Source organism: Cucurbita moschata, unplaced genomic scaffold, assembly GCF_002738365.1.
Source record: "Cucurbita moschata cultivar Rifu unplaced genomic scaffold, Cmos_1.0 Cmo_Scf00071, whole genome shotgun sequence".
Classification (NCBI taxonomy): Eukaryota; Viridiplantae; Streptophyta; class Magnoliopsida; order Cucurbitales; family Cucurbitaceae; genus Cucurbita; species Cucurbita moschata.
This window is the reverse complement of record NW_019268587.1, coordinates 758,696-770,331: the sequence shown is the minus strand read 5'-3', so window position 1 is coordinate 770,331 and position 11,636 is coordinate 758,696. Positions and strand designations below refer to the sequence as shown.

The window sequence follows — 11,636 nt, the reverse complement described above, 5'->3', positions numbered from 1 at the left end:
GCCTTGGAGAGAAATACTCTTGGACCTTCAAAGAAATTTTTTGACAATCAACACGGTTTTTGTGCAATTTTTTGGCAGTAGAAAACAATGGTATTTCCTTACGTCCTGGTTCTAAAGAACCATATCTATTAGAATATCCTTGGAAATGATGTTGGTCTAGACACAAGAAAACCCTTATTACTTTTCTATTTTAAGATTCGAGGTCAATCCTTTTAAACTGTTGAGCTAAAATGTATATTGATGATAATAAAAATAAAACATCATATAGTTATATATAATATATATATATATATATATATTTTTTTTCTCTGAAAAGATACAAGTTGTAAGGATCGGGCTGACTCGATGACTTCATAAAAGACGAAAATTTTTTAAAACATAATATATATTATATCAAAAAAAAGTTCATACATGAGTTTTTAAAACACAACCCAGCAGTTAAGACACAAAATATGGAATGGACACAAAACATTTTAAAATAAAAAGGTTGAGGACGACGGGTGAAACTTGTCTATAACACCTACTCCAAAGTTCGATCCCAACCTCGAAAATCTCCTTATTACCTGAAAGATATGAAAAATAAGGAATGAGTACAAAGACTCGGTAAGTAGCCTATTTGTAGACTCTTAATTGTGTCCTTGATATGCTAGAGTATCACACTCTTTCTTTTCTTTTTCTTGTTCTTGTTGTAAGTATTTATGCTCTTTAGTTCTTATCCTTGACTTGTGGGTTCATATCACGATCTATGCTGAGGACCTTGGTCCTTGGATCCTTAAACTTTAGTTCTAATCTAAGGGCCTTAGTACTATAGTTTTTAGTTCTTGGTTCTTGGTCTTAGAACTTAGATCATGACCCATGTTAGTCATTGATCTTTGTCTTGTTCTTGGTACTTTCTAGGTTCTTGTTCTGCTCTTTGTTTTGTTAAAGATATTTAATACTAAATTATAGGTTACCATATACATCATATTTAATATTTTATTATAGGCAAATATTTAAATATTTGTCGTCTTACCGTAGGTATCTTTTCATATATTGTTCTTTCCCTTTATTACTATTTCCATATCCTTGTAATTTATGTGATTATAAATAGAGAACTTTCACACACCATTTAAGTGTGGTGGTTTAGCAAACATTCTCAGGTTCGTTCTCCAAGACACTCCCCCTAAGATTTACCATACTAGTCATGAACCTGACAGCCTTTGTCCAAGGTTTCATGCATTCCAAGGGACAGAGTTTCATAATATTTGGAGGTTATGTAGTTCATGAACCGAAGGTAAATTACCTTAGGGGTATTATGGTCATTTGACATCATTTCTTGGTTTACCTATTTAACCTTATCCAATGACCATGAAATTTCATATATAGTATTAACATATCATATGCATTTGAGTTAACATGCAGCAGTTCATGCAATATTAACAAACATGCTCAACGGGAATATAACGTCCATCTTCATTGGGAGCACATATTTCACAAGTTTTCCTTCCTACTTTATCATGCATACATATAGTATCATATTCTCACTCTAAAATGATTTCAGAGTTAATCATATCTAGATCCCATTGATTTTCTTAATTAATTTATTTGCATGGCTTACATGCTAATATGGTAGGTCCGGCTAGCTAGGTTTAGCAATTTTACAGTATGCATGCTTAATCCAAGTGTTTCCTACACTTACTACTCGTGGGAATCCAAATGGTTACTTTCTTGGTTAACGCGTATTTTCCCGATCTCAAGTCTCTCGCGGGAGAGGGTTCCAAAAATTATAAAATTTCCTTGATGGGTCCTAATTCACTAATAATAAGGTCAGTATTGGAATTGGGATGAAAAACAAGCAAACAGGCGAAAAACGGGTAAGAATAGGGGACTTCACGTGCTTGCACGCACAGGCAAGCTCCTCTACGCGTTGGCACATGCCCCCCACATGCAATGCACACGCGCGGTAAGCTTGGGCATCGCGCGAGCAGTGGCGCACATCGAACCCCAACAACCCAAACTTCGCCTTCAATTTTTTTGGGCGACACACATGGCGCACAGGGAGTGGCAAGATCGTTAGGTTGGACTATGGTAGCCAGATCGGTCACGGGTCAGTTTGGTGGTTCTAGACGCTGTTCGATTCATGTGAGCATTTTGATTTTGGTTTGACCTTAACCCAAGCGTGCTGACGCGAGTCAATAGGTAGGCTGAATGCATTTCTCTAGTGAAATGCTTCCACGTGTTACTCACCAGTTCCACCGAGCTCCTTTGTACATTAGGCCACGTGTAGCGGCAATTTTCTCATGCGTTTTCTCAATTTTTCAGATTTCATCAGTTTCATGTGTTCAAACCATTTGCTTCAGATTTTGATAACTTTTCCCACATAACTTGGATTGACTTGGTTTCTTCACCAAAGTCTAGATTTTTTATTCACCTACATTGACATATTTTTCTTTTATTTTTTTTTTCTTGAATATAGAATGAATTAAATTCATTCAAAGATACTAGAAAACGTGACTCACGTTTTCTATTCTTGACCAGTTCACCTAAACTTCGATCAAGCTCCAATTTTTGTTCGAGATTACTTCAAGGAACCTGTGTGAATCTTCTTTTAATTATACACCTCAAAACTTCAATCCATCATTCAAGAAACTCCTTAAATCTAGGAAAAATCAAAACCAAAAGGTCATAGTCTTACCTTTTCCATTCTCGGATTTTCTAGTCGGAATGGGCAAATCCACCCCCCAAACTCTTCTTGTATCACCAAGAGGAGTCTTGATTCGAAGTTTCTTGCCTTCGATTCGATCTCCAACGGCGGATTTGAGGCAGCCGATTTCTCTATTCTTCTTTTCTTTCAAAATCCTAATTTCTTATCCCTTCTTCTTTTCTTCCCCTTTCTATCCCTTTCTTGTGATGACTCAACTATCAAGACTCCTCAAGTAGGAGTAGGGGCAAAATGACCGTGTCCCTATGTTGATCTTATCCGTTTTTTTTAATCTTAATGGTTGGTTACCTGAAACACATAGCATGTAACCCTAACCTTGATAACCATTTTCTTAAATCACCTCGTAGAATGACCATTAGTGGATGATTACTGAAAACACACCGTGTATAACCCTAACCACAACCTCCTTAATCATCAAAGGTAACATGCATGCATTATGTCCCAAACTGTTTATTTTCATGAGCAACCATACATTATGCCACACAACTCATATCAGATATATTTTCAATCATCAAACATAATTATGCATGCAATAGGTCTTAAAACATTTATTTTTATAGTCAACATCCATCGTATCACACAACACTCAACCATACAATACCAAACATATTCAACCCTGGTAGAAAAAGGGCTAAGTTTCAATACGAAGACCTCTTACTTGGAGAGCTTCTTTTCTAATCGACCCTATAGATATTGGTCCAACTTCGAATTAGATCGAGCCTACATTTAAACACCCAAGTTTAACCAACCCAACTTGACATGATACAACGACTCCTACAAATCATGGAGTTTTATTGCTTACCTTCTTCCTACGTAGAGGTTGGGTCAAATTCGAACTATTCAGAAAAGAAACTACAATGTAACTTCGTTGATTGGCGCATTGTACCTTGGTTATGTTTACTCCTTCAAATAGTGGTTTTGGCAATGATGACAGTGTTCAATTCGTGATGGCGACGACAATTTGATGCACGATGGCGACTGACCGTGGTGGCGTTGGACGGCGTGGGTGATGGTGACGCAGAACACCGCGAGTGATGGACGGCAACGACGATTTAAAGAAGATGATGATAAAGAGGAAGAACAAGGCCGTGACTAGGGTTTTTAAGTGGCTGTCTTGTCTCAGGCTTCGTGCTCTATTACATGGGTGGTTGACTTTTATGGCTTTTACTTGCTGAACCCTAGGGTTCATTTTTTAATGTATTGGGCTTGGTCCTAGGGTTCAACTTTTAATTTATTGGGCTTGGGCCTAGGGTTCAACTTTTAATTTATTGGGCTTCGGCTAGGGTTTATGCAGCTAAATCTAGGGTTTATTTTAATGTATTGAACCTTGAGCTCAGAAATTGGGTTTTACGCATCCAACCATGTCTGAAATTGGAAAGAGTTTAAGGTCAAGTCATGGTTTTAAAGGATATATCCCATCATTAAATGTGTGTATTGCATTACTAATCCCAACAATGGGGTAACTTAGTTAGTATTTCTTAAAATATTCAAGCCACATGCTACCCTTATTTTTCACGTAAAGGTAAAGCGTTCCTGCATAGATGACGATGAATTCTAAAATTACCATGGAAGAAATTATGATAGATAAGTAGTATGCATTGATTTTCATTTAGTAGTTGAGAGGATGATTATTTCATTTTTCACGTTCAAAGACTATGTTGGTTTTATTTTCTTATTTTAAATTAAACGTGTAAGTTCATGGCTTCATTTGCAAATATTTTATTTCAAACTTCCACATACGTTATTTATGGTATTCATGTGATGATGCCTCTAATTTAAGCAAGAATATTAGATTGTTACATTGCTTGAGTGTAATATGTGATGAAAGAATGAGGGTTGTCCTGCATGATATATTACGCCATGAAGAAAAATATGTGGACGTCATGCATATTTGTATGTTCACGTGCACCGGGATACTTCCCCTTTATGATGAAGTATGGATGCGTACACTATGAGACGAAAATGATTATCCAAAGGAGCTAGTCCAACTAGTAGGCTGAGTGGGTGCACAAGCCCACCTAGTGGGCCCATGCTCGCACATGTAGATTGTGTGCAGAGAAGTACCACATATCCAATTTTTTCTGACTAGAAAGTCGGCCAAGAGAATACGATTTAAAATTATAGTTCTCATCTATGCATGTGTTTGCATTCACCAACTCCAATATTGGGTCACTTAAGGAGTATTTTTTAAAATACTCAAGCCTTGTGTTATTCTTAAATTTCAGGTAAAGGCAAAGTACCCATGTATGGTTGACGACGACATCGCGTTGAAGATCACAAAATCTTTGTTAGTGTAGTTGCATTTTCACTTCTTAGATATTATATTAGATTAGACCATTGTTTCAATCTTTTCTTTGGTTTTATTTATATTTCACATTGAATATTTTTTATTGTTTTATTTCAAGGCTCTTCATGTAAATGTATAAGTCCATGACATCATTTTATTAATTATTTTAAATTATGTATAGGCATAAAATGGTCACGTCATGCATATGGTATAACAACAATTAAAAAGAAAAAAAAAACCAACTTACCTCAATCTCTCCGGGCCAACCTCTCACACACTTCCCCTAGATACTAAACCAACTCTCCTTGCTCTCTCCCACTCTTCCATGTGTCATTGCATTGTCCTAACACCACCAGATCTCCCATAGTAAAAAATGGAAATGTTTCTCTTGCAATCACAACGGGAATAAATTATGTCCGGTGGATACAAGCTTAAGGGCAAGTCGAGCCAATCTGAAAAATAGAATAGAACGTCGGTCAAGGCAAACCAAGTAAATGACCTTATTATCGACATGGTTATATTTGATACTGACACGTGCCCCATGATTATGTACATGTCATTTATTTGATATGTATGAATTTTTTTTGTATCAATATGACTATGATATGACATGCATATGAATGATATGATAACTCTTACGTTATGATATGTGTGAGATTGGATACGAGAAGGATGCGTTGAACATAATGTAATAATATGACTATGATATGATTAATATAACGATATAGTTAAGTTATGTATAGAAAACGACATGGTTATGATAAATTGAAAAAAAAACGATATGTATAGGTTATGTCTAGAAAATGATATGATTATGATATATTGATAAAACGATAAGGTTAGGGTACGTTTTGAAAATAATATGACTAAGGTATGTCCATGAAATGATACGACTATGAGATGTATAAGGACGATAAGGCTATGACAAGATTAAACAAACAATATGGCAGGGATACGCATATGAAAACGATATGAGTATGAGATGTTGTGATACGATATGAAAACAATATGATATATGTTATAGTACGATATATGTGATAAATTGATATATTTATGTTATGAAATATTGGGATACGATATGTTATGGTATGATATGTATACGATGAAAATTGTTATGTCTGGAAATATAGAAATGTTATGATATGACATATTTATGCAACTGAGTTACGAAATAAACATCTTGGAAAGCTGCAAGTAGACATCAAAATGGCAAAAAGAAAGGGCAAGAAACAATGTCAAGGCAATAAAATTGAGAAGTAGGAAAGAAATACCCTACCGAGGAGGTGAAATTAAAGAACACATTAACAATCACTTCGCTATAATAGAAAGGAGGAAAATGCTAGACGAAAGAAGTTGGCTCGAACACAAAAATGGAGAGTGTAGGTGAATGAAATGGTAACGTACACAAAAATTAGGGAAACTTACATACCTACCCAGCTCGAACATTACAATGTACGTGAATGAAAGAGTAACGTACACAAAAATTAAAAAATAAAATATGCTTCAACTACATGATACTACAATCTTGAACACTTATAAATTTTTGTATTTTTTCTAATTAATTAATGTTGTTGATAATTATATAAGGTGAACCATTTATCTTGATCAATAGAATTAATACTTTATTTTCACAGTTTTTAGTATTTTTTTTATATTTTTTTTATAGCATCTATTATAATTACACAAAAATAATATAAAAAGTTTCAAATTTGTAACAATTAAAAAAAAAAATACATTATAGCCGTTTGTTTAGCTATAATTTTTACATGTACAAACAAATTAGAGAGAAAGCTCAAACATATACAAACAAACCGCCATCCTTGCCCACATGAATGGTAGCTAACACAATAACAAACATAAACCACAAATCCCCAGATCAAAGCACAAAGCCAATCATTATAAATTCAAAAGATCCATTCACAAACTGCTATTAACTTCTCTCCTGCTGTAGTCTTGGATTCCATGACGGAGCCATAAGAAACATGTAATCCAATAAAGATATAGTAAATCAACAGAATCTCAGTCCAGATTCCAAACCTTTCAAATGAAGCTTTGTCGATGGAGCCAAGAAGGAAAAGGTTGATGGCAATCGATAGTGAAGGCAGCCACGGGACGAGCGGCACGCCCCACACGCGAGGCTTTTTGGCCTGTGGGACACCGAGCCATAGGGCTAGAGTTGAGAGAAACCATATGGAATTGGATACCACCAAGCCGATCCAGCCGTTGCTTGAGCCCTAGTATACGGTGGTTGCTATTGAAGATCCCAGGAGTAGAACCAGGCAAATTATGAGCTTGTTTCGGTCGGATGGTGTCGTTTCACCGCTGACGTAGTAGCGTCGAACAATCAGGCCGATGGCTACGAGCATGAAGATGAAGAGGGTGGAGATAGAGAGGAGGTTCGAGAGGATTCCCAAGCTTGTAAAGAAGGTGATTATTGCTGTTGTAGCGAGCATTGTGGCTGTTGCATTCACTGGAGTTTCAATCCTTTCATGCACTTTGACAAACCATGGTGAGATCATGTGGGTTCTAGCAATGTGCGTGAGATAGCGTGCCTGTCCAACAGAATTAACCAACAACACTGTGGTCATGCCTTTAATAGCACCAGCAGCCACAATGTACTTAGCCCAACCCCATCCAACAGCCTCAAAAGCCACTGAAAATGGCGCGTCCTCATCAATTTGTTGGTACGGCTGCATCAAGCACAAAGTAACTGCAAGAATGCAATAGGCTAATGTGGTGATCACCATTGACCCAACAAGACCAATAGGTATATCTTTAGCAGGGTTCTTAGTTTCCTTAGCCATTGTCGAAACGACGTCGAATCCAACGTATGCAAAGAACAAAATGGAAGAGGCTACGAAGATGCCACGAGGGCCATAGGGGGAAAAGGGAGTGAAGTTTTTTGGGTTGGCCTTGGTGAGGCCGGCAATGACAATGAAGAGGATGATGGCAACGTGGAAAATGGAAGCAATGTAGTTTAAGCGGGAGGACCTTTGGTGCTGGCTACAGCCAAGGTGTAAATGACGATGATCACAATGATGGCGATGGGGTCGAGCTGGTTGTAGGAGTCAAGGAAAGACGAGACGTGGATGCGAAAATCGTTCGGATGTTGATTGCACAAAGTATAACTCCACGACATTTTTTCTTTATATTTCACATTGAAGATTTTTTGGTTGTTTTTGTTTTAACCCTCTTAATGCAAACGTATAAGTCCATGACATTATTTTATTAATTATGTTAAAGAGTGTTTCCACGTAAAATAGTCACTTCATGCCTATGGTGTAAAACCAGTGAAGAAAATAATTAAAAAAATCAACTAATCGGCTCTCCTCCTCACACGCCCATTGTCCTAACACCACCAGGATCTCCCATCATTAAAAAAAAATGGAAATCTTTCTCTTACCATTGCAACTTTGAATCAATTCCATCCATTCTGTCTGATCGCAATTCAAGCAAAATCTTAAAAATAGAATAGAATATTGGCTAAAGTTAACTAAATAAATGATGTTATTATCAAATCGTTATATTTGATGTTGACACGTGCCCCGTGGTTATGCACATGTCATATATATGATATGTATGAATTGTTTATGAACCGATATGACTATGATATGATATGTATATATTATAATATGTGAATGGTATGATAACTCTTACGTTATGATATGTTTGAGTAGGATACGAGAATGATGCGATGAACGTAATGTAATGACATGACTAAGATATTATTAATATAACGATACGATTAGGTTATGTATAGAAAATGATATGGTTATGAAAGATTTAAAAAATGATAGGTATCGGTTATGTATAGAAAATGATATGATTATGATAAATTGATAAAACTATATGGTTAGGGTACGTTTGGAAAACAATTTGCTAAGGTATGTCCATGAAATGATATGACTATGAGATGTACAAGGACAATAAGGTTATGACAAGATTAAAAATAAGATATGACTAGGATATGCATATGGAAACAATATGCCTATGAAATGTTTACGAAATGATACGATTATAATATGACATGTTAATGACGAATATATATATATATGTGTGTGTGTATTGTAATACGATATGAAAATGATATGATATATGTTCTGGTATGATATATGTGATAAATTGATATGTTTATATTATGATTTATTGTGATACGATATGTTATGGTATGATATGTATACGATAAAAATTGTTATGTTTGGAATTATGGAAACGTTATGATATGACATATGTATAGAAAATGATTGATATGATGTGATTGACATGCAAAACGACGAACTAGCATGAAATACAATCCTATGTCGCATTTATGAAATAGAACCAATGACCGTGAAATTTTTATTTTTTATATATATTTTTTTATCTGATCCGTTACATTATGTCGCATTTATGATAAGGGCACATTTATGGTAAATTCCGCATTTAAAGTATAGTAATGACCTTAGATTAATTAGGTAAAATTTAGGATATAAATGGTATCAGAGCCAGACACCGGACAATGTGCCAGCCTTCTCGCTGTTCCTCGAAGAGGGGTAGACACGAGGCGGTGTGCCAGTAAGGACGCTGGGCCCCAAAGGGGAGTGGATTTGGGGTTCGTCCCACATCGATTCGAGGAAGGAAAGAGTGCTAGCGAGGACGCTAGGCCTCGAAGTGGGGTTGATTGTGATGTTCCACATTGGTTGGGGAGGAAAACAAACCACCATTTATAAGGTGTGGAAACCTTCCCCTAGTAGACGCATTTTAAAGCCTTAAGGGGAAGCCCGAAAGGGAAAGTCCAAAGAGGACAATATCTGCTAGCAGTGGATCTGTAACGTTACAATGTTAGTATAGGTTGAATTTCATTAACATTATTAGTATAGGTTAGTATAGGGTATTTAATTCAACATTGTTTTTCATTTATTTTCTTTGTATTTGTTTACCCACGAAGAAATAAAGGAGGTATGAATTAATATCAAAATCATAAAGTGTCCATTAAAGCAATTCCACATTAAAGGTAAGGTTAGGAGCAGAGTAATGACCTTATAGATTAAATAATTAAAATTTAGGGTGGTTGCCTATGGTCTCTCCACTCTTCTCTTTCCATTAATATTATGGGAGATTCATCCTAATTTTAAATAATATATTAATAAAATAATTATTTAGAGGAAGAGGATTAGAAGTGACAAAATTAAGTTCGGGTTGGATGTTCTAAATGTTAAAATCCAAAAAAGGTCATTGCAGCAAAATTCAAGTACTGTATGCAGAGGATACATATCAACCTAAACTATTTACTTAGTTCATACCCAACAATCTCATTGTCATATCCTCACCTTTTATAGCTTAATCAAAATAGTTGGGATTTATGTACTAGCATTTATTGTTGCTCTAGGTCATTTGGATATGACTCACGATCGAAATATGTCGAAACAAATAAAATAAACAAAATGGACTACTTGAGAATAGAGATTTCTTGAAACAAAGAACCCTTAATCACTTAACTTTTCAATTCTATTTGTTGACGTGAAAAAGAACCTACATTTCATGAGTATGAGTATTTACATGGAAAACACTAACAAATTTCATAAACTTTCTCAATAAGTCAGCCCATACTATCAATTCTACTAATCAAAAGACTAACAATTTAATGAACTTATTCCGGTGACTACTAAATAATTATTCTAAAATTGCTAGGTTAATAACTTCTTTTACTAAGTTAAGTTCTAATCTTTTAATCGAGTTTGACATTCCTATCATTTGGACTTTAAACAATGTTAAAAGATAAGAGTAAGCATCCATACATACAATACAAAGAGCCTAAACTAAGAATTAAGAAAAAAGAACTTAAGGGTTAAAGTTCAATGGGTAAAAGGAAAAGGTTTAAAACAAAAGTGAAATGAACATAAACAACGCAACGTTAAAATGACATCTCATAAGAAAAGAGTGGACGAACAGTCCATAGAGAAGGGATTGCAGATGACATTGTTCAAATTGTAGTGTGGATGAGCAACATCCATCACCACGAACTGCATATCCTCTTATGGTTTTCAAGGGTGCTTTCTTTAGTTGATGAACCAGTTATTGATCTGTTTTAAGTCTAGCCTTGTCGACTCTGCCAGCGCCACTTTCAACGACTCCAAGTACAAGCACATTCGTTACTAGACTATCAACTATGCCACACTGGCCAGAGTCAAAATGTTAATGGGGTACCGATGGATATGGCCATTCGTTTCTATTTGATTACTGACTATCTACACATATTTTCAAAATTTTAAGTTTGAACAATCACATAAATAAACTTAGAAAACCTGTTTTTGCTATTGTTTTACGATTTTTACTTGAAATTTAAAATTTTGTTACAAAAATGAAAACCATTTTAAGAAATTGAAAGAAGAATCAAACAAAATCAACCAACACATCTACCCATGAGAAGAAGATGATTCAAACTATGTTCATGGGGGAGAAAATGTAAGGTCTTGTAGTATGATTTGATATTACAACTGATACCCTCGTCCTAGTCGTAATTTGTTTCTTCTTCTTTTTTGGAGGTCTTAGAGTGTGATTTTCAAACTCGGGGCAGAAGGGAAAAATGTTCAGGACACGTGAAGGAGCTTAGAAAAAAATGTTAATCAAATTGAAAATTCGAGTCAAAGTCAACTAAAAAAAAAAAAG

At 35.4% G+C, this 11,636-nt stretch overlaps 1 pseudogene; it reads right to left on the bottom strand.

The window, feature by feature from the left end:
• Positions 1 to 6,892: 6,892 nt before the first annotated feature.
• On the bottom strand, positions 6,893 to 8,127 carry LOC111438104 (annotated as a pseudogene).
• Positions 8,128 to 11,636: the final 3,509 nt, after the last annotated feature.